Genomic DNA, 24,517 nt, shown 5'->3' on the forward strand with positions numbered 1-24,517 from the left:
CTTTGGAAGGCTGAGGCGGGCAGCTCACTTGAGGTCAGGAGTTCGAGACCAGCTTGGCCAACATGGTGAAACCCTGTCTCTACTAAAAAAAAAATACAAAACTTAGCCAGGTGTGGTGGCACGTGCCTGTAGTCCCAGCTACTCAGGAGGCTGAGGTGGTAGAATCACTTGAACCCGGGAGGCAGAGGTAGCAGTGAGCCACTGCACTCTATCCTAGGTGACAGAGTGAGACCCCGTCTCAAAAAAAAAAAAAAGAAAAAAAAAGGAGAAATGATATACACACCCCCTAAAATTAGTGCTTCTAATTGCAGATTACCTAAAAGAGGTAAAAGACACAGCACAACTCTTGAGATATTTAGGATTAAGTAACAGATGAGCACATTGATCCCTAAAGCCAACTTTCATCCAAGGATTTGATTAACTAGCAATTTTTTCCCTACTCAAATACTATTTTTCCCAATTATACAAGTAATGCATATTCAATATAGAAAAATTTATGAATTAAAGTGAAAGCACAGAGGCTGGGGTCCGGGCGTGTAATCCCACCACTTTGGGAGGCTGAGGTGGGCAGATCACTTAAGCCCAGGAGTTCAAGACCAGCCTGGGCAACAAAAAATACACAAAGTAGCCAGGTGTGGTGGCATGCGCCTATAGTCCCAGCTACTCAGGAGGCTGACATGGGGGTATCAACTGAGTCTGGGAGGTTGAGGTTGCAGTGAGCCATGATCGCGCCACTGCGCTCAAGCCTGGGTGAGGATCAAGACCCTGTCCCAAAAAAAGCAAAAATAAAGTAAAAGCACAAAGAAACTGAAAAATAACTAATCCCATCAACCAGAGATAACCATCTACAGTTTGTTCTTTAGCCTTTCATTCTATTCGGAGAAAGAAAGTTATCTGTATAATATATGTGGCAATAACAGTTAAAACTTAATGGATCATTCAACTGGCATACCAAAATGTTACATCATATCCAAAAAACCATATAAATCATAAGAATGAAAGGCAGAATAAAAACTTTTAGATGCAAATCCAGTACTTCCTTTTTAGTTTCCAGTTAAAGACTGAAGGCTGAATGCATGCATTAGCCTCAGCTCCCTTCCTAAGCCCTCCTAAAATACAGGGATGGGGGAAAAAGGCGTGAATTCACTAGGACAAAATGAACAAGAGAGGCAACTTAATTAAGGGAACTGGGAAGTAGACAAGTGGAAAATGTCTTAGCCAACCTGAAAAAGTTGAATCTTCCTTAGCCAGCAGTGGGAAAAGTAGAGCAGCAACCTGGTTAACAACGAGTAGCCCCAAACAGTTCAGGAATAAACACATGTACAAAAACAGGAGAGGTTACACATCTGCTTAACCCACTAGTTAGGCCTCATATCCCCTAATGTAGTCACAACACTGCATAGCCCAGGGACTGCCCCACCCTGGAGGAAATGGGTGGGGCTGTTAAGCCCACAGTTACACCCTATAGTCATAGTCATGCCCATAGCTTCCACCCCCTTTTTTTTTTTTGAGATGGAGTCTCGCTCTGTCGTTCAGGCTGGAGTGCAGTGGCACAATCTCAGCTCATTTCAAACTTTGCCTCCCGGGTTCTCCTGCCTCAGCCTCCCGAGAACCTGGAACTACAGGTGTGCACCACCACACATGGCTAATTTTTGTAATTTTAGTAGAGATGGGGGTTTTGCCACATTGCCCAGGCTGGTCTCAAACTCCTGACCTCAAGTGATCCACTCACCTCTCAAAGTGCTGAGATTACAGGTGTGAGCCACTGTGCCCAACCCAAATCCTCTTTTTGTGTTCCACTCTTAAATAGGAGTACGTAGTGGGCCAGGTGTTAAAAAAATTTAAAAAAAATTTTTTTAAATAGGTGTATATAGTCAAGAACCACAATATATTTATGGTAAAGCATCTAATATGAAATAAACAAAACTAAAGTAATAAAAAAATGCAACTTGAAGGAAACAAGGCTGAGATCACCCAGAAAACAAAGCAAACATTTTGTCAAAAGGTAAAAAGAAAACATAATTACAGAACCAGACCAGAAAGTCCAATATGTGAAAAACAGGAGCTCCAATAAAGGAGAACAGAGAAAAGGAAGGAGAGGAAATTAAAGGATCAATTCAAGAAATTTTCCAATAACAAGAGAAGGGAGTTTCCAGACTGAAAGGGCTCACCAAAGCTGAACAAAATATAAGAAAATGAACACTGAAATGCATAACCGTCAAATTTCAGGGCACTAGGGACACAGCAAAGTTACCAAAAGTTTTCAGAGAGGGAAGAAAACAGGATTCATTCAAAGAACAAAGAATCAGAATATTTCAACATTACCACTGAAAACACAAGACAAAGGATCAGTGCCTTCAAAATTCTGAGAAAAATATTCTCAACCTTAAAAAACTGCTCCCCAGCAAAATCTGGGATATCAGCTAAGTATCAAGGCAAGAAAAATTTCAGAATGCAAAAGTTTCAAATTTTATCTCTCTTGCACTTTCAGGAAGCTTAAAAAAAATTGGGTCCAGGAAACAGAGGTTCCAACAAAGAAAGGCTAAAAGAAACCCCAGGGGTGAGATCTGTGCAGACCTAGAGCTCACCCAGTCCAGATCAGGGTAGGTTCAACGTTCTAGAAAAGAATTCTTCAAAAAGATAAAACTGACAGAACACCTACAGTGTCATAACCTACTACTGAGAATAAATTATATATATATAGTTAGTAAGGAGTTTGAGGATAGTAAAAAAAAAGACTGAACAAACCAAAAATCAAGACAATTATCACCCTCAGGGCAGCAAAATATTGTGCTGAGAAAGAAAAGTAATCCAAGCACACAAATGGCTCAAGTGTTGATAAACATTTAAACATTATAATGAGATAAACAGTAAGATTGGTGACACATGCCTGTAATGCCAGCACTTTGGGAGGCCAAGGCAAAAGGATCGCTTGAGCTCAGGAGTTCAAGACTAGCCTGGGCAACACAGTGCAACACTGAGTGTGGTGGCACATGCCTGTAGTTCCAGGTACTAGAGTGGCTGAGGAGGATCACTTGTGCCCAGGAGGTCAAGGCTGCAGTGAGCTGTGATCGTGCCGCTGGGTGACAGAGAGATCCTGTCTCAAAAACAGTAACAACCACATACATACACACACACACACACACACACACACACACACACACACACACGCTGGGTGACAGAGAGATCCTGTCTCAAAAACAGTAACAACCACATACACACACACACACACACACACACACACACACACACGAAAACTGATTTAGCCAAATTACAAATAACTAAAATGGGAGAACAGGAAATGGGGTGAGTGAAACAAACAATTACTATGGGTCAGGGAGAGGTCCAAATCTTTTTTTTTTTTTTTTTGAAACGGAGTCTTGCTCTGTCACCCACGCTGGAGGGCAGTGGTGCGATCTTGACTCACTGCAACCTCCGCCTCCGGGTTCAAGCAATTCTCCTGCCTCAGCCTCCAGAGTAGCTGGGATTACAGGCACACACCACCACGCCCAGCTAATTTTTGTATTTTTAGTAAAGACGGGGTTTCACCATGTTGGCCAGGCTGATCTCGAACTCCTGACCTCAGGTGATTTGCCTGCCTCAGCCTCCCAAAGTGCTGGGATTATAGGCGTGAGCCACCGCGCCCGGCCCCCAAATCTTTATACTATCCATTTACCTAATTCCCATTTAACAACTGGTGCCCTTATGTTATATATGAGAAAGCTGAGGCACAGAGACAGTAACTTGCCATATGTCACACAGCAGAGGCTTTGAACTTTGCTCTTCACCACTACTTTGGCTATCACAAAGCAAAATCCTTATCTCCCTGTGTAAAGTCAACAGATAATGATTAAAGGTTAAAAAAAATTGAGAGAGAGGTAACAAAACCCAAAAATCAGTTGAAAGAATTGAAACAGATTGCCTCTGGGGAGTCAAGGAAGGAAGAAAAAGGTCTAGAACCCCTTGTTGCTTTTAACAAGCTGACAGAACTACTTTACTCTTTAAACCATACATTTGTAATTTGGATAAAATGAAAATTAAATAAGGAAATGTACTTCCCCTTTAAAAACACCTTTAAGTACACATTAAAACTCTTGAGTTTCAGCTGGGTACAGTAGCTCACACCTGTAATCCCAGCACTTTGGGAGGCCAGGCAGGAGGATCAGTTGAGCCCAGGAGTTCACAACCAGCATGAGCAAGTTGGTGAGACCCCCCCCATCCCCACACACATACACACACAAAAAATTTTTTAATTAAATTCTGACTGAGGCCCTGAAAAACTGGACATGCGCACCAATGCAACTCAAAAAAAAGTGCAAAAACAGGCCGAGCGCAGTGGCTCACGCAAGTAATCCCAGCACTTTCGGAGGCCCAGGTGAGCTAATCACCTGAGGTTAAGAGTTCTAGACCAGCCCAGCTAACATGGTGAAACTCTGTCTCTACTAAAAATGCAAAAATCAGCCAGGCGTGGTAGTGGGCACCTGTCATTACAGCTACTCAGGAAGCTAAGGCAGGAGAATCACATGAACCTGGGAGGCAGAGGTTGCAGTGAGCTGAGATGGCGCCACTGCACTCCAGCCTGGGCGACAAAGCAAGACTCCATCTCAAAAAAATAAAAAGCAAAAACAACAACAAAAAAGGTGCAAAACAAGCCCAAATATATATAAGCATTTGATATATGATAAAGATGGCATTTCAAATCATCAGGGAAATGTACATTTTTCAATGAATGGGAAAACTGACTAATCATGTGGAAAACATGTTAAGGTACTAACATTGAAAAAAATTCAGCTATATAAAATATTTATATGTAAATTGTGCAGTCATAAAGAAAACAGAAGTGAATTTTATATAACAGGGAAAGAATTATTTCTTCCCCTCCCACCGCCCCTCCCCGCCACACCGCCGCTGCACTTTAAAGCAGAAATCAAAAAGGAAAAGACTGCTGGAGTCAATGTCATAAAAATTCACCCAAAAAGTGCCACATAGTAAAAAACATTATAAACCAAGCGAGACAAACTGGAGGAACCATAAGAATCTAATAAGCTATTTTCCTTAATATACAAACAGCTCACATAAATCAATGAAGGAAAGAATGACAATCTGAGAGAGGTAGAGAGGAAAATACACAAGTTACAGAAAAATACAAAAGGCCAATAAAGATATGGAAAGATATCCAACCTCATTCATAATTACAGAAAAACAAATTAAAATGAATACATTTTAACCCACCAGGCCAGCAACAAGGAAGGTAAAGATACAGATAACTCTTCAGTTGGTTAAGAGTGTAGCAAAACTCTTGTCCATCAACAAAGTAGTGGTTAAATAAAATATGACCAACCACAATGGACATCCAATGCATCCAGTCAAAAAAACAAAAACAGAAAACAAAAAATATGCTATCCATAACATACTGTGAAATTTAAAAATCAAGTTTGAGAACAGTATATATAGAGCTGGGCACAGGTAGCTCATCCCAGTAACTCCAGCATGTTGAGAGGCTGAGGTGGAGGATCACCCAGGAGTTCCAGACCAGCCTGGGTAACATAGCAAGACATTGTCTCTACAAAAAAAAATGCTGGGCATGGCAGCACATTCCTGTAGTCCCAGCTACTAGGGAGGCTGAGGCAGGAGGATAATTTGAGTCTGGGAGGTTGAGGCTGCAGTGAGCCATGATTCTAGGACTGTACTCTAGCCTGGGCAACAGAGCAAGACCCTTTCTCTCTCTCCATTTATATGTATAGATAGATATAGCTAGCTAGCTAGCTAGATAGATAGATATGCAAAGAGAGAGAGAGAGAGTTTTTTTAAAGACAAGGTCTCACTTTGTCACCCAGGCTCCAGAGCAGTGGCACGACCTCAGCTCACTGCAGCCTCGACCTCCTAGGCTCAAGTGATCCAACTGCCTCAGCCTCCCAAGTAGCTGGGACTACAGGTGCACACCACCTCGCCCAGCTAAACATACTTTCTTTGAAAATAAAAATTTCAGTATATATATAAAATATAGCCATCACACACACAAAAGAAATAAGACTTCACCAGCAATCAAGGAAACACAAAATAAAACAAGTAACACCTTTTATCTATCAGATAAATCTACCTGGTAAAGATAAAAACATAATTATCCAAAATCAGGCTTTCTACTGCCTGTTAAAATTAATTGGTACATACTTCTTGGGGGCAATCTGGCAATGTTTATCAAGAACCTTCAAAAGGGCATACCTTGACCTGCCAATTCTGCTTCTCAGAATTTGCCCCAAATAAATACATGGGTTTTATGTCACAATTTAAAAAAAAAAAAAAAAGAATTGAAGGCTGGGGGCAGTGGCTCACATCTATAATCCTAGCACTTTGGGAGGCCAAGGCAGGCAGATCACCTGAGGTCAGGAGTTCAAGACCAGCCTAGCCAAGATGGCAAAACCTCGTCTTTACTAAAAATACAAAAATTAGCCAGGCATGGTGGTGTATGCCTGTAATCCCAGGTACCAGGGAAGATGAGGCAGGAGAGTCACTTGAACCCAGGAGGCGGAGGCTGCAGTGAGCTGAGATCACGCCACTGCACTCCAGCCTAGGTGACAGAGGGAGACTCTGTCTCAAAGGAAAAAAAAAGAGAGAGAGATGAAAATAATTAAGCAAGTGAACAGAAATATTTATAATAGTGAAAAAAATAAATAACTGATGAAGTTACAGAATACTCAAATAATGGGACGTTAGGAGTCATGAAAAACAGATATGGAAAGATAACTATAATATATTTAAGTTAAAAAGTAGGCTATAAAGCAGTATGTATCCATGATTATACTCCAATTTGAAATATATAATATGCATATGAGTAGCTATATATATGAACACACACTGACAAGTTATTAGCTTTTAGTATTACAAGCAGCTTTACTGTTTTTTGTTGTTGTTGTTCCCCAAAGTATAATGCCATTTATTAAAAACAAAACAGGGCCGGTCAACACAGCTCATGCCTGTAATCCCAAAACTTTGGGATGCTGAGGTGGGAAGATTGCTTGCACCCAGGAGTTCGAGGCCAGTCTGGACAATATGACAAAACCCCCTATGTACAAAAAATACAAAAATTAGCCAGGTGTGGTGGCACGTGCCTTTAATCCCAGCTACTTGATGGGCTGAGGTCAAAGGATCAGTTAAGCCCAGGAGGTCGAGGCTGCAGTGAGCTGTGATCACACCACTGCACTCCAGCATGAATGACAGTGAGATCCTGCCTCCAAAAAAAAAAAAAAAAAAGTGTTGCGATTACAGGTGTGCACCACTGTGTCTGGCCTGAGAATTGACATATTTAATATTACCTAATTTCACATTTTTAATTTTTTTTTTTTTTTTGAGATGGAGTCTTGCTTTGTCACCCAAGCTGAAGTGCAGTGGTGCAATCTCAGCTCACTGCAACCTCCGCCTGAGTTCAAGAGAGTCTCCTGCTTCAGCCTCCCGAGTAGCTGGGACTACAGGTGCCCACCACCACGCCCGGCTAATTTTTGTATTTTTTAGTAGAGACGGGGTTTCACCATGTTGGTCAGGCTGGTCTTGAACTCCTGACCTTGGGTGATCCACCCGCCTTGGCCTCCCAAAGTGCTGGGATATCAGGCGTGAGCCACCACACCCGGCTCTAATTTATTTTTATTTTTCAACTTTTATTTTAGGTTCAGGGAGTACAAACATGTGCAGGTTTGTTACATGGGTAAATTGCATGTCACTGGGGTTTGGTATACAAATGATTTCATCACTCAGAAAATGAGCATAGTACTATCCGATAGGGCTTCATTCTGAATTTGTTGGGTTTTTATATCCAACATTATTACTTTTACAATTGAGTATAAAAAAAAGAAATTTCAGCCAGGCGAGGTGGCTCACACCTGTAATCCCAGCACTTTGGGAGGCCGAGGCAGGTGGATCACGAGGTCAGGAGATAGAGACCATCCTGGCTAACACGGTGAAACCCCATCTCTACTAAAAATACAAAAATACAAAAAATTAGCCGGGTGTGGTGGCAGGCGCCTGTAGTCCCAGCTACTTGGGAGGCTGAGGCAGGAGAATGGCAAGAACCTGGGAGGCAGAGCTTGCAGTGAGCCGAGATCATGCCACTGTACTCCAGACTCCGTCTCAAAAAAAAAAAAAAAAAAAAGAAAGAAATTTCATTTCCCAAGGTAAAGCTCTTCATGGAAAAAAGACAAAAGTGCAAGTTCAGTAAATTCATAAGATAAATACAACAGACCTTTAGCACATGAAAGTACTCATGAGAAATGACAAAACAGGGTGGGAGGAGGGTGAGGATTGAAAAACTACTTGTCAGGTACTATGCTTATTACCTGGGCGACAATCTGTATACCAAACCCCATGACCCGCAATTTATCCATATAACAAACCTGCACGTGTACCTCCGAATCTAAAATAAAAGTTGGGAGAAAAAAAAAAAGAAATGGCAAAATACAAATTAAAACAGGATCACATTTTTTACCTATGAAATTGGAAAAAAAATATATTATGCGCTACATTGATGAGATGGTCAAAGAAATACTCACTTGTTACGGTAATGGCAGAAATACAAATGCGTCCAATCTTTATGAGGTGTAAGACAATTTGGCAATTAAGTATTAAGAGCATTAAAAGCCATGTTTATATTTAGCCCAGCAATCCTCAGCCCAGCAATCTAATTCTAGGAGTAAATTGTAAGGAAACAGGGATGCAAGCAAAGATTTAACTACAAGAAATGTTCAATACTGAATTTATATTGAAAAAAAATTTTAAACAATCTAGATATCCAACAAAAAGATTATTAATCATATCTATGTAATAGAATACTACAAAATCTTTAAAGTGTTGAATTATATTTATTAAGACTGGGAAAATGGTTATATCATTCAGTGAAGAACAGATTACACAACAAGGTGTGCAATAGGTTAAACAGTATTTCCCCAAAATTCACATCCATCCAGAACCTCAGAATGCAACCTTATTTGGAAATAGGGTCTTTGCAGATGTAATCAGTTAAGATGAGGTCATACAAGATTAGGGTGGGCCTTAAATCCAACTGACTGGTATCCTTATAAGGGGAAGGAGATTTGGAGACACACAAGGAAAGCCATGTGACTAATAAGGCAGACACTAGAGTGATACAGCTACAAGCCAAGGAAGGCCAAAGATTGGAAGGAGCCACCAAAAGCCAAAAAGAGGCAAGAAGGGATGCTGCCCTAGAAACTTCAGAGGGATCATGGACCTGCTAACACCCTCAAATTGGAACTTCTAGTTTCTCAAACTATAAGGAAGTTAATTTCTGTAGGTTTAAGCCACCCAGTTTGTGTTGTTTCTTAAGCAACACTAGGAAACTTATACAATGTGTGAAACACAGTAATCAGAAGCACAGGCTACTTATGTTTGAATTCCATTTCCACCCATGTGACTTCAGGTTATTTAACCTCTCTAAGCCTCTTTTCCTTTTGTAAAAAATGAGGATAACAATATTCATTTCCTAGAATTATTGTATTAAATTATACATTAAATATAAATCACTTAAAACAGTATCTAGAATATAGTAAATGCCCCACTTTTATAAAGCAAGCACAAGTACAACACACACACAAAATATGTTATTAGAATATACATATAACAAAAGGTTAACATTTTTATCTCTGGGTCCCATTATTATTGCTTATTTTTTTGTTTATTTGTTTTGTTTACCAGTTCTTTCTAATTTATCTGCAATGAACATAAATCATGTCTTTTTTTTTTTTTTTTTTTTTTTTTTGGAGACAGAGTCTCGCTCTGCTGCCCAGACTGGAGTGCACTGGCGCCATCTCGGCTCACTGAAACCTCTGCCTCCTAGGCTCAAGTGATTCTCCTGCCTCAGCCTCCTGAGTAGCTGGGATTACAGGCACCTGGCTAAATTTTGTATTTTTAGTAGAAACAAGGTTTCACCACGTTGGCCAGGCTGGTCTCGAACTCCTGACCTCAAGTGATCTGCCTGCCTCGGCCTCCCAAAGGTGTGAGCCATCGCGACTGGCCTATTTTTTATTTTTATATTTTTCTATTTTTTTTTAACTTTTTGCCAATATTCAGATCCTAACAATTTTTTTTTCTTCAGAGCAGGAGTGGAAGTTTATTTTAAAAGGCTTTAGAACAGGAAAGAAAGAAAAAGTACACCTGGAAGAGACCCAAGCAGGCAACTTGAAGGACAAGTGCTGTTTATGTCATAAAAAAATACAATCATTTTAAAAATTTAAAAATAAGGTAGGGCTTCCCTGTCACAGTTGCATGCAAACCCCAACCCCCAGCCAGTGGTTTCCACTCTTCTCAAGGCCTGTTATCAAAGGGTTTAAAAAAAAAAAAAAGTAAAAAATAAAATTTACTTTAGAAAATAAAATGCTGACCAGAAAGCACTTCAGAAGCACATCATGTATCATTCAATCAATCATTAGAAGGTGGTTGCTTCATAAGAGGCTGACCTCTTATGAATCACTGACCTCAAGCACAATAATTCAAGTGTGAACCCTCAGAAACACTTGACAGACCTCAGGCTCAAAACACACTAAAAAAAGCACAACTATTCATTTTAAAAGGTGGGTTTTTTAAACCTCAATACATAGTGGGGCTGACCCTCTATATTTGGGAATAAACTGCTCCCCCTCCCAAGACAAACATTAACTTTGGCAAATGAGAACACCATTTACTAAATCAATTACCCTTCCAACAAGTGAAAAACGTATTCATCTTCTCTGTACAAGGTGATTTAGAAAGAGTTTAAACCCTTTCACCGGGTGTGGCGGCTCATGCCTGAAATCCCAGCACTTTGGGAGGCCAAGGCAGGAGAATTGGTTGAGCTCAGGAGTTTGAGACCAGTCTGCCAACATAGCAAGACCCCGTCTCATTTTAAAAATAAAAAAATAAAAATAAAGAGTTAAACCTTTTCAGTTTTAGTCCTGTTGCATTTTGGGTTTCTTGTTCTCCAACAATATTGTAAATAATATTGTCAGACGAGCTTACTACTAGATAGTTTACTTATTAACAAAGCAAAACTAAGTTTTAATAAAATTATACATAATTACTGGGTAAGAATTTGTTGCTTAATGAGAAGGGATTTTACTATATTTCAAATGACCAAAGTCCACCATTACATTTTTTTTTTTTTTTTTTTTTTTTTTTTTGAGACAGAGCCTTGCTCTGTCTTCCAGGCTGGAGTGCAGTGGTGCGACCTCAGCTCACTGCAACTCTGCCTCCTAGGTTCAAGCGATTCTTCTGACTCAGCCTCCCAAGTAGTTGGGATTACAGGTGCATGCCACCACACCCCACTAATTCTTATATTTTTATTTTTTTACTTTTTTTTTTTTTTTCTAGAGACGGGGTTTCACCATGTTGGCCAGGCTGGTCTCGAACTCCTGACTTCATGATCCGCCCGCCTGGCCTCCCAAAGTGCTGGGATTACAGGCATGAGCCACCATGCCCAGCCTTGTCTGATTTAAGACAGGGTCTTGCTCTGTCACCCAAGCTGGAGTGCAATGGGGCAATCTCAGCTCCCCGCAACCTCTGTTTTTTTTGAGACAGTCTCGCTCTGTCGCCCAGGCTGGAGTGCAGTGGCGCGATCTCGGCCCACAGCAAGCTCCGCCTCCCGGGTTCACGCCATTCTCCTCCCTCAGCCTTCTGAGTAGCTGGGACTACAGGCGCCCGCCACCAGGCCCGGCTAATTTTTTTGTATTTTTAGTAGAGACACGGTTTCACCATGTTAGCCAGGACGGTCTCGATCTCCTGACCTCGTGATCTGCCCACCTCGGCCTCCCAAAGTACAGGGATTACAGGGGTGAGCCACCGCGCCCAGCCAATCTCTGTCTTCTGAAGTGATCCTCTCATCTCAGCCTCCCAAGTAGCTGGGACTACAAGTGCACGCCACCATGCCCAGCTAATTTTTGTATTTTTTGTAGAGTTGGGGTCTCCCTATGTGGCCTAGGCTAGTCTCAAACTCCTAGACTCACACAATTTGCCTGCCTCGGCCTCCCAAAGTGCTGGGATTACAGACATGAGCCACCACACCCAGCACATTGTTAATTCTTTAAAATATCGATCCTTTTGTAGTCCATAAGCGTGATGATTGGGTGTTCACACTTATGTGAGACACGTGCCCTCCCTCAAACCTTGTTATGACATTGGCACATTATTTCTCTGATGTGAAAAAAAATAAAGTTAAAAAAAAATCCAGTCAGAGCAACACAGGGAGACCCCATCTCTACAAAAAATTTTAAAAATTAGCCAGGCATGGTGACACACATCTGTAGTCCCAGCTATTCGGGAGGTTGAGATGGGAGGATTGCTGTTACCCCAACAAAAAAAAAACACAAAAACAGGACGTTGCCTATAAAAACCTACCTTTTTGACCCTGTCTCAAAAAAAAAATATATACACACACACACACATAAATACACACGTGTGTTTATGTGTATTTGTATATATGTGTATGTGTATATATATGTATATATGAACAGCCTATCCAAGTACCTTGACAACTAAATTCAGTTCCCAAACAATGGAGGTATAAGGGCCTTGTTATCTACTACCCTGAAGAGCAAAGACAATCAAAAGCAATAACCACAGCTGTTTAAAGGTTTATATATATAATTTTACATACATATTCATGCATAGAAAATTGTTATATATATGCACATACATACATACATATATATATATATATATATATATTGCACAGAATATTCTGTGCAATGAGGCAATCTCAGCTCCGAATATAATGCACAGAAAGGTCTGAAGAAATTGTTAGCAGTGGCTATATCTGGAAACAGGAGGGGTTTATGCTTCTCATCTTTAGTACAGGGGTTACAAATGAGTAGCCCAAGGGCTACATTCTGCCTGCAGATGTGCTTTATATTTGGTCTTCAGTGTTTTAAAAATACTTGAATTAATTGCCAACATTTAAAAATCAGGATATTTCAGCTGGTCACAGTTGCTCATGCCTGTAATCCCAGCACTTTGGGAGGACAAGGTGGGCAGACAGCTTGAGCTCTGGAGTTTGAGACCAGCCTGGGCAACATGGCAAGACCCTGTCTCTACTAAAAATACAAAAACGTAACCAGCCATAGTGGCAGGTGCCTGTGGTCCCAGCTACTTGGGAGGCTGAGGTGGGAGGATCACTTAGAGCCCAGGGAGGCATATGGGGGAGGGGAGGTTGCAGTGAGCAGTGATCCCGCCAATGCACTCCAGCCTGGGTGACAGAGCTCTGTACCCCACCCCCCAAAAAAACAAAAAACCAGGACATTTCCTATAAAAACCTATATTTTTTACTTCTCTTGAAAAAAAATAGAAAAATCTAACACTGGACCCCCATTCTAGCAGGGCAATATTTAAGGCAAGTATCAGACATGCTCTTTATAAAGGCAAGGCTTTCCAGTTCACACACCTTCAATTGTTACCCATCTGGCACCTAAACATATATTAGTTTGCAACCCCTGTTTAAACTATTCTAAACTATTTGAACTTATTATGCGCTTATATGACTTTTTAAAGTTTTTCCTCAATGGAAACACAATGGCAATGATCTAAGAGAACTTTAGAGAGCTTACAAAACATTTTTGTCCATTCACATCTAAATTACTGAGTAACATAGGCATAAGAAAAAAATTAAGCCTTTTCTCCCATCTACCCTTACACATTACTTCAACAAATGTTTACTGAGCACCTATGTACAAAGTAGTGCGTAAGAGGCTTAGGGAGAAACAAAGGCTGTTAGGGGGCACTGTCCTCTTAAAAGTGTGTTTCTATACATAATAAACACTAAAAAAGGAAAGAGTGGAGTTCAAAGAAGAGTACACTGCTAAGAACAGGATCAGTATGTCAATTTCAGAAAAACGATAGGACTTCTTCAGGTAGAAAGGAAAGAATAGCATTCTAAGTAGGAGAAACAAGTTTAAAATTGGGAGAGCAAAAGTTTACGTGGGAATGAGCAGCAGCCTAGTTTGAACAGAGCAGAGAAAAGCAGAATATTCACTACAAAGATACGCCAGGAAAGGTAGAAGTAGGTAAACTGGGACCAGTCTTTGCAGGGTCCTAAATGAATGTCAAGCTAAAGCTTGCTGTTCTGTATCTGGGAAGCAACAAGGCCCTGTTAGAGGTTTCTAAGAAGGGTCTAGATTGAAGCTGTGATTTAGAAAGACTGATCTAGCAGTGGTATGTCCACAAAATAGACTGGAAGGAAGAAAGCCACGTGTAGAAAACCGATTTGGACTATGCCTATGTTACTCTGTTAAACTAGTAACATAATCTGCAAACTAAGGCGGTGGCAGTGGGAATGGAAAAAAAGAGACATTTGGGAAGTACACTGTCAAATCCAGGTGGAAATTAACTGGATTTAGCAAATGAACTGGGGTGTCCAGAAAAGAGAGGGCCTTAAAGATAACTCAGTTCAAGTCTAATTTCTGGGAGACCAAAAACTGGCTGGAGTAAGGAAAAGGATAAATTGACCTTTTATTATTTTTATTTTTTAATTTTTTTGATTTTTTATTTTTTTAAAGACTGGGTCTTGCTATGGAGTGCAGTGGCTATTCACAGATGTAATCCCACTACTGATCAGCACGGGACTTTTGACCTGCTCCATTTCTGACCTGGGCTGGCTCACCCCCTCCTTAGGCAACCTGGTGGTCTCCCGCTCCTGGGAGATCACCATACTGATACCGAACTTAGTACAGACACCCAAATGGCATAGCACACTACAGCCCAGAACTCCTGGGCTCAAGCAATCCTCCCGCCTCAGCATCCCAAGTAGCTAAGACTACAAGCGTGCACCACCGCGCCTGGCAAATTGACCTTTTAAACACATCTAGTTTTGAATGCCAACAGAAAATTCATAAGTTTCCTGCCCCAACCAGAAAATCCTGCACACTTTTTTTCTGCCCAACTTTTAGTGATGGCTGAAGAGAATAAAATATATATTTACTAAAAGTAAAGGATATATTTAATACAGAGCTAATGAGAGGCCAGTCCCAGAGCAGAAACATGATCAAAATTAAGCTCCACAGAATCAAGCTGGTTCCCACCTCATACCATACACAAAAATTAATTATACAAAATGGATATCTATATACAAAATGGACCAACAACCTAAATATAAAGAACTAAAACTATAAAACTCTTAGCAGAAAACAAAGGGATAAATCTTCATGACCTTGGATTTGGTAATGAATTCTAAGATATGACATCAAAAACACAAGCAAAGAAAAAAAGAATTGATATGGACCTCAGCACATTAGAAACATTTGTGAATCATAGGACATTGTCAAGAAAGTGAAAAGACAGCCTACAGAATGGGAGAAAACAGTGCAATTTATATACCCAATAAGGATTTCATATCCAGAATATATAAAGACTTCTTACAGGCCAGGTGCGGTGGCTCACACCTGTAATCCCAGCACTTTGGGAGGCTGAGGTGGGCGGATCATGAGGTCAGGAGATCGAGACCATCCTGGCTAACACAGTGAAACCCTGTCTCTACAAAAATACAAAAAAATTAGCCAGGCGTGGTGGCGGGCGCCTGTAGTCCCAGCTACTCAGGAGGCTGAGGCAGGAGAATGGCGTGAACCCAGGAGGCGGAGCTTGCAGTGAGCCGAGATCGCGCCACTGCACTCCGGCCCGGGCAACAGAGTGAGAGTCCGTCTCAAAGAAAAAAAAAAAAAAGACTTCTTACAACTGAACAACAAAAAGACAACCCAATTTAAAAATGGGCAAAGCCTTTTTGCGCTGACAGTGCTCCAGCAAACATAATGAACATTCCTAAAAGCCACCAGACTTTCTATAAGAAGTATGGCAAACACCAACCCCACAAAGTGATACAGTGTAAGAAAGGCAGGCAGGGCGCGGTGGCTCACGCCTGTAATCCCAGCACTTTGGGAGGCAGAGGCGGGCGGATCACGAGGTCAGGAGATCGAGACCACGGTGAAACCCCGTCTCTACTAAAAATACAAAAAATTAGCTGGGCGCAGTGGCGGGCGCCTGTAGTCCCGGCTACTCGGGAGGCTGAGGCAGGAGAATGGTGTGAACCCGGAAGGCGGAGCTTGCAGTGAGCCGAGATCATTCCACTGCACTCCAGCCTGGGCGACAGAGCGAGACTCCGTCTCCAAAAAAAGAAAAAAAAAAAAAAAGAAAGGCAAGAATTCTCTGTATGCCCAGAGAAAGCAGCATTATGACAGGAAGCAGGGTAGCTATGGTGGGCAGACTAAGCCAATTTCCCAGAAAAAGGTTAAAACTATAAAGAAGATTGTGCTGAGGCTAGAGTGCATGGAACCCAACTGCAGATGTAAAAGAATGCTAGCTTCTAAGACATGCAAGCATTTTGAAATGGGAGGCGATAAGACGAGAAAGGACCAAGTGATACAGTTCTAAATGTCATCTTTTATTTTATTATGAAGACAATAAAATCCTGAAGTTAACTTCACTCCATCTGGTTGCTCTTGGTCTTTTGGGAGGGAATAAACTAGAGCCATCAACAAAATTCCTCTGGGGGTGGGGGAAAGAAAATGCGCAAAGGACTTAAATGGTTATTTCTCCAAAGAAGATATACAAATGGCCAAAAAGCACATAAAAATATGTTCGTATAATTAGTAATTAGAAAAACAAGAATCAAAATCATAATAAGGTACCAATCCATACCCACTAAGATGGCTATAGTTTTAAAAAGAAAAATATTGGCTGGGCGTGGTGGCTCACGCCTGTAATCCAAGCACTCTGGGAGGCCAAAGCAGGCAGGTCACCTAAGGTCAGGAATTTGAGACAGCCTGGCCAATAAGGTGAAACCCCGTGTCTACTACAAATACAAAAAAAATTAGCAGGGCGTGGTGGCACACAGCTGTAGTCCCAGCTACTCGGGAGGCTGGGGCAGGAGAATCACTTGAATCCAGGAGATGGAGGTTGCAGTGAGCCGAGATCGCGCCACTGCACTACAGCCTGGGCAACAGAGCAAGACTCCATCTCCAAAAAAAATATATATATATATATATAAATATATATATATATATTTTATAAAATATATATATATATTTTATAAAATATATATATAATTTATAAAATATATATATATTTATAATATATATATATTATTAAATATATATATATTTATAAAATATATATATATTATAAATATATATATATTTAATAAAATATATATATATTTTATAAAATATATATATATATTATATATATATATATTTATAAAATATATATTCCATTAAACTGGAAGTTTAAAAGAAGAAAGAAAAATAACAAGTGTTGGCAAAGATGTGGAGAAATTGCGACCAACTCATACACCGCGGTTGGGAATGTAAAATGATTCAGCCATCGTGGAAAAGAGTTTGGTGATTCCTCAAAAACAGAATGACCATATGACCCAAAATGTCCATTCCTAGATACATACCCAAAGGAACTAAAAAAAGGTACTCAAACAAATACAGGTACACGCACATATTCAAAACTTTAGTACTCAGAATAGTCAAAAGATAGAAACACCCCAAATGTCTACCAACGAATGAACAGATGAAACAAATTGTGATATGTATATACAATGGAATACTATCAAGCCATAAAAAAAGAGTGAGGCCAGGGGTGGGGGTTGGGGGGTGGCTCATGCCTGTAACCCCAAAACTTTGGGAGGCCAGTGCAGGTGGATCCCTTAAGCCCAGGAGTTCTAAACAGGCCTGGGCAACATGGCAAAATCCTGTCTGTACAAAAAGCACAAAAACTGGCTGGGCATGGTGGCTCATGCCTATATCCCAGCTACTTGGGAGACTGAGGTGGGAGGATGGATTGAGCCCAGGAGTCAAAGCTAAGGTTAGCCATGATAGCGCCAGTGCACTCCAGCCTAGGCAACAGAATGAGACCCTGTCTCAAAAAAAAAAAAAAAAAAATGAAGTACTGATACATACTACAACATGGATGAACCCTGAAAACATAATGCTAAATGAAAGATGCCATGGCAAGAAACTTATAGGCTTCATTAAAAGAAACCAAAAAAAAAAGGCTGGGCACAGTGGCTCATGCCTGTAATCCCAGCACTTTGGGAGGCCAAGGCAGATGGATCACTTGAGGTCAGAAGTTCAAGACCAGCCTGGCCAACATGGCAAAACCCCATCTCTACAAAAAATACAAAAATTAGCCAGGCGTGATCTTGCACGCCTGTAATCCCAGATACTTGGGACGCTAAGGTAGGAGAATCACTTGAATCCAGGAGGCAGAGGTTGTAGTGAGACGAGATCACGCCACTGTACTCCAGCCTGGGCGACAACAACAACAACAAGATGCAGACACAAAAGGACAAATATCATACAATTCTATTTACATGACATATCCACGGGAGGCTGAGGCAGGAGAATCACTTGAACCTGGGAGGCGGAGGTTACAGCAAGCCAAGATCACGTCATTTCACTCCAGCCTGGGCAACAAGAGTGAAACTCCATCTCAAAAAAGAAAAGAAAATATCCAGAATAGGTACATACATAGAGACAGAACTCAGACTGCTGGTTGCCAATGGCTGAGGAGAGAATAGTCTTTTACACCGGCTTAATGGGTGTAAAGTTTCGTTTTGGGGTTATGAAAAAGTTTAGAAACAAGAGAGAGGTGGTGGTTGCACAACACTGTGAATGCGCTAAACACCACTGAACTGTTCACTTTAAAACAGTTAATTTTGCCAGGCACAGTACTGCACACACGTAATCCCAACTACTCAGGTGGCTGAGGTGGGAGAATCACTTGAGCCTCAGAGTTCAAGGCTGTAGTGTGCTACATGATCATGCCTGTAAACAGCCATTGCACTCCAGCCTGGGCAACATAGTGAGACATCTCTAAAAAAATTAAAATTAAATAAATGAAAATAAAATAGTTAATTTTACATGGTATCAATTTCACAATCTTACTTTAAAAATCAACAATATTCCAAATCAAAAATAAAAACCTTTTAAAAAATGCAATAGAGTACATAATACTCTATCACTGTTATGTAGCCCTTCCTTACCCTCTTCCTAAAACTACTATTTGACACACATTTATTTAAGGAAACCAATATTAATAGAAGTATTATCTCTATCATAAAGGAACTTTTTCCTAGATTTATACATATAAACCACAGCATAGATGAGAAACTCATTTAGCACGGGTGACTGAGAAATGGATTAACAGGCAAAGAAGGTAATACGTGATCAGGTAAGAGGTACAACTGATTTTCATATCTAGATTCTAATTTCATTTCATTGATTTGTGGTTATATCTTTATCTAGTAGGGTGTTTCTGACAATGTTGAGAAAATTAATAGGACATCATATTTTACAGAAATATTTTTCCCAAGTTACTTTTCTAGAAAACATCTGTTCCATCCATGGTGGATGCAAGTAGAATTCCAAAACATACACACTGCTCCCTGAAGATACCTGCAGGCAACCTAGGATGTTGCAATACCACAACTGCACAGCAGTAGCCTAATAGGAGGTAGAGAAACATTGTCTATATGCTATTAAAAGATATTTTATCTACTGCTATACTGAGAAATAAGGCCAGTATTAACTCCTAAGTTAATGTATAAAAATCTAGAAGAGTTATTTGACTCTTGTTACTAATGCTAAACAACAACTTACAATGAACACCTAATGTAACACTGAACTGTACACCTTAAACTGATTAAAATGCGGGCCGGGCATGGCGGCTCACACCTGTAATCCCAGCAATTTGGGAGGCCGAGGCAGGCAGATCACCTGAGGTCAGGAGTTTGAGACCAGCCTGGCCAACATGGCAAAACCTTGATTCTACTAATAATACAAAGATTAGCCAGGCGTGGTGGCCCACACGTGTAATCCCAGCTACTTGGGAGACTGAGGCACAAGAATCGCATGAACCCAGGAGGCAGCGGTTGCAGTGAGCCAAGATTGCGCCACTGCACTCCAGCCTGGGCGACAGAGTGAAACTATGTCTCAAAAAAAAATTAAAAATAAATAAATAAATAAATTGATTAAAAGGGTAAATTTTGTTATATATATTTTACCACAAATTCTTAAAAAGTGAGGTAAGCTCTCCTCTGAATCTGGGTTTCCCATTTAAAAAAAGCCAATTAGACTACATTAAAAAATATGAACCCATTAAATTGAACATGTTTAAATTTTACATAGTTGAAAACTTTTAGTAATTTCAATTAATAGAAGCTTTCTGGCCTCTTAACAGAGTGTTTATTAGATATCCTCCATCTCCAAGGAGGACAAACACAAACGAAAAAGGCTTAAATTGTAGCAAGGAAGGTTTAGTTTTAACATAATTCTAACCAGAAAGTAATTAAACATTATAATAAGGTATCATGCAAATCTCTGCCCGTAGGGATACAAGAATAGGACAGATGGCTATCTTAGAAGGGCTGGATGCAAATCTACAGGAAAAGTTGGAATAAACTAGGCTGGAGTGCAGTGGCGTGATCTCGGCTCACTGCAAGCTCCGCCTCCTGGGTTCATGCCATTCTCCTGCCTCAGCCTCCCAAGTAGCTGGGACTACAGGTGCCCGTCACCAGGCCTGGCTAATTTTTTTTTTTATTTTTAGTAGAGACGGGGTTCCACCATGTTAGCCAGGATGGTCTCAATCTCCTGACCTCATGATCCGTCCGCCTTGGCCTCCCAAAGTGCTGGGATTACAGGCATGAGCCACTGCACCTGGCCTAAACTAAAGAATCTCTTAAGTCAGTTTCCAGTTTTACAATTCCAAGTTCTGTATTCACAGCCCAATAGTATCTCTGAAAGACATTCCACCTATAGAACACTGCAGATATTAATCTACAAGTCATTTCAATTTGGTTTTAGATATTGGGTTTACTTTCACAATATCATTTATTCACTTTACATACTCACTTAGGAACTGAAAATTGACTACTTCTGTTAACAGACAGTTCCATCAATCTCCAGCAGCATGGCTGCCAGCTCAGGTATAAACGCTACAAACATGCTCAACTGAAAACAATATTTGGTTCTAAATTTAACAAATAGAGGCCAGGTGCGGTGACCCACGCCTATAATCCCAGCACTTTGGGAGGCCAAGGTGGGTGGATCATTTGAGGTCAGGGGTTCGAGACCAGCCTGGACAAACATGGTAAAACCCCATCTCTACCAAAAATACAAAAATTAGCCAGGTGTGGTGGTGGGCGCCCACAGTCCCAGCTACTCGGGAGGCTGAGGCAGGAGAATCTCTTGAACCCGGGAGGCAGAGGTTGCAGTGAGCCAAGATCGCACCACTGCACTCCGGCCTGGGCAACAGAGCAAGACTCTGTCTCAAAAAAAAAAAGAAGTATCTATACAATTTTGTCAACCTAAGACCAAACAAAATATGTGTTAACAGGGTAAAAGACTTACAAGGCCAAAACATTCCATTTAGTCAGTTTTTCAAAAATGACAAATTCTTACTTTTGATCACAAAAGCATAACCTTTCCAACTCAGGTTTTACTTTTATTTTATTTTTGAGACAGGGTCTCACTCTGCTACCTGGCCAGGAGTGCAGCAGCACAATCACAGCTCACTGCATCCTTCACCTCCCAGGCTCAATTGATCCTCCCACCTCAGCCTCCCACTTAGCTGGGACTACAGGTAAGCACCACCAAGCCCAGCTAATTTTTTTATTTTTGTAGAGATGGAGGTCTCGCTATCTTGCCTATGCTGGTCTCAAACTCCTGGGTTCAAGCAATCCTACTGCCCTGGCCTCCCAAAGTGCTGGGATTATAGGCGTGAGCTACTGCACTCAGACAGGTTTAATTTTAGAAGACTCAGGGTCTTCGCTTTTCAATAATGATATTTAATTTACCACATTATTTTTTAATAGACAACTGAATGGTATTTATTACAACCCGAAGCAGGCACTTATGAAGTCATAGGAAGATTAATCATCTTCAATTCAACAGGTTAATCATCAGAGCAAGTTGAGAGATTTTTTTGTCAACCTGTATTAGGACTATGTCAACAGTTGCCCAGTTAGAAATTAAATGATGCTTAAAACAACACGTCTAGACTTTAGATTTTTACTTGAGCAACACACACAAATACTGTGATTAAGTATGCATGCATGCACATTATGTGTATATGTATTTACCTAGATTTTATTAATTATGATGGATGTTTGTTTGAAAAAAAAATCTTGGCTGGACACAGTGGCTCATGTCTATAATCCCAACACTTTGGGAGACTAAGGCAAGATTGAGCCCAAGAGTTCAAGACTAGGTCTGGCAACATAGTGCGACCCATCTCTAAAAAAATTTTTAAATTGATCCTTTTGTAATTCAGATGTGTGATGATTGGGTGTTTACATGCATGTATGAGACGTGCCAACCTTGAATCTTGTTATATAACATGTGCACATTACCCGTCTGACATGAGAAAAAGGAAAAAAATTAAATTAAATAAAAAGTAAAAAATAAAAAAATTAGCCAGTCATGGTGGCACGCATCTGTAGTCCCAGCTACTCAAGAGGCTGAGGTGGGAGGATTGCTTGAATCTGGGAGGTTGAGGCTGTAGTGAGCCACGGCTGTGCCACTGCACTTCAGCCTGGGAGACAGAATGAGACCCTGTCTCAAAAAAATAAAATAAAAATCTGTCAAGATGAATTAGGTAAACATAGGAATCAAAAATACAGTATTAGATTATGACGCTATCTTTCATAAGAAAGAAAAAAATGAAAAGCCTTCCTGCTTTTAGTTCACAAATGATTTTTCATTTTATAATCAAAGAAAATAAAGAACACGCCTTATATAGCCAAAAAATAAGGTAATGTGACTTAAAGTTGAATTATCACTTAACTGCATGGATTTCTAAGAAGCTACTGACTTCCAACTTCTCAATTTCTCTAAAGCCAGAACACATTTTTTTTTCCAGACAGAGTCTTATTCTGTCGCCCAGGCTGGAGTGCAGTGGCATGATCACGGCTCACTGCAGCCTCGACCTCCTGGGCTCAGGTGATCTTCCTACCTCAGGCTCCCAGGTAGCTGGGGACTACACGCATGCACCACCACACCTGGCCCAGAACACATTTTCTTAACGGCTCACTCCTTTGCTCATATATGTAACTTGTTTTTATACAGAAATAACATGTCATCAACATATATGCTACTCCATGGCTTTGAGCATAAGTTTTTTACATAAAAACTCAAATAGAAGTTTTATTTTATTTATTTTTTTTTTTTGAGATGGAGTCTCGGTCTGTTGCCCAGGCTGGAGTGCAGTGGCACAATCTCAGCTCACTGCAAGCTCCGCCTCCTGGGTTCACGCCATTCTCCTGTCTCAGCCTCCCTCAAATACAAGTTTTATAATCCAACTATATTTTTAATTTTTTTTTTTTGAGACAGCATCTCACCACTCTGTCACCCAGGCTAGAGTGCAATGGTGCAATTTCAGCTCACTGCAGCCTCAGCTTCCCAGGGTGATCCTCCCACTTCAGCCTCCCAAGTAGCTGGTACTACAGGTGCATACCATTAAGCCCGACTCATTTCGTTGTATTTTTTGTAGAGACAGGATCTCACTGTGTCACCCAGGCTGGTCTCAAACTCCTGGACTCAAGTGATCCTCCTGCCTCACCTGGCCTCCCAAAGTGCTGGGATTATAGGCGTGCAGCCTTTTAAGTCATTTTTTTTCTTATCCACACTGGGCCTCACCTATTCACTTTCCACAACACCTAAGAAAAATCTTAGACATTAAATACATACCTCAAACATATAAAATTCATTACACTGCTTTTGTAGCCATAATAATTATACTAATAAAGACTGACTCTAAAGAACTTAAAACTTACTAGGGTAGTGTTTAAATGGTCCAATTCACAAGGGGTTGGGAGAAATAATGATCCTCTCCTACCAAACTAGCAGCAACAATATGCCAAGTTTCCTATGCTGAACTAGTGTAAACAAGGAAGAAAAAGAGCCAGAGGTGGGAAGCAGTCAGGCAAGAGAACCTCTTCAAGATATAACTTTACTTCTAAATTTCACCAGAGTAATAGCTCTTCTCAGTGTGTTCAATAACCCATGTCTCTCTGACTAAACACCACAGGTTAGCTGTCAGAAAACTACAGTAGGCTATATTCCCTGCTTGAGATCATCAGACGTAACAGATACAAATGGAGATTACAAATGATTAATTCTAAAGACTATCTCCTGCATCCAGTCAAAGAGTTTTCTAAACATCTAGAAATTTAAACCTGCTCTTGCTGTAATAATTGACCTTAAAGATAAAATAGTAGGACCCATCAAAGATGATGCACAGAAAAAAAAAATGGCGGGGCATAGTGGCTCACACCTGTTCCCAGCACTTTGGGAGGCCAAGGCGGGTGGATCACACGAGATCAGGAGTTCAAGATCAGCCTGACCAATATGGTGAAACCCCACCTCTACTAAAAATACAAAAAAAATTAGCCGGGCGAGGTGGTGTGCACCTGTAGTCCCAGCTGCTGGGGAGGTTGAGACAGGAGAATTGCTTGAACCTGGGAGGCAGAGGTTGCAGTGAACCGAGGTTGCGT

General features: G+C 40.7%; 1 protein-coding gene and 2 non-coding genes across 7 annotated transcripts in view; 2 read left to right on the plus strand and 1 right to left on the minus strand.

Moving 5' to 3' along the window:
• Positions 1-24,517, minus strand: part of ILRUN (inflammation and lipid regulator with UBA-like and NBR1-like domains) — a 154,513-nt gene that overhangs the window by 128,143 nt on the left and 1,853 nt on the right. The window lies entirely within an intron of this gene.
• Positions 12,070-12,174, plus strand: LOC112440274 (small nucleolar RNA U13). Its single transcript, XR_003028449.1, has one exon. It is a non-coding gene; the product is annotated as a small nucleolar RNA U13 (small nucleolar RNA).
• On the plus strand, positions 22,280-22,385 carry LOC112440282 (small nucleolar RNA U13). Its single transcript, XR_003028457.1, has one exon. It is a non-coding gene; the product is annotated as a small nucleolar RNA U13 (small nucleolar RNA).

This window comes from Pan paniscus, chromosome 5, assembly GCF_029289425.2.
Source record: "Pan paniscus chromosome 5, NHGRI_mPanPan1-v2.0_pri, whole genome shotgun sequence".
NCBI lineage: Eukaryota > Metazoa > Chordata > Mammalia > Primates > Hominidae > Pan > Pan paniscus.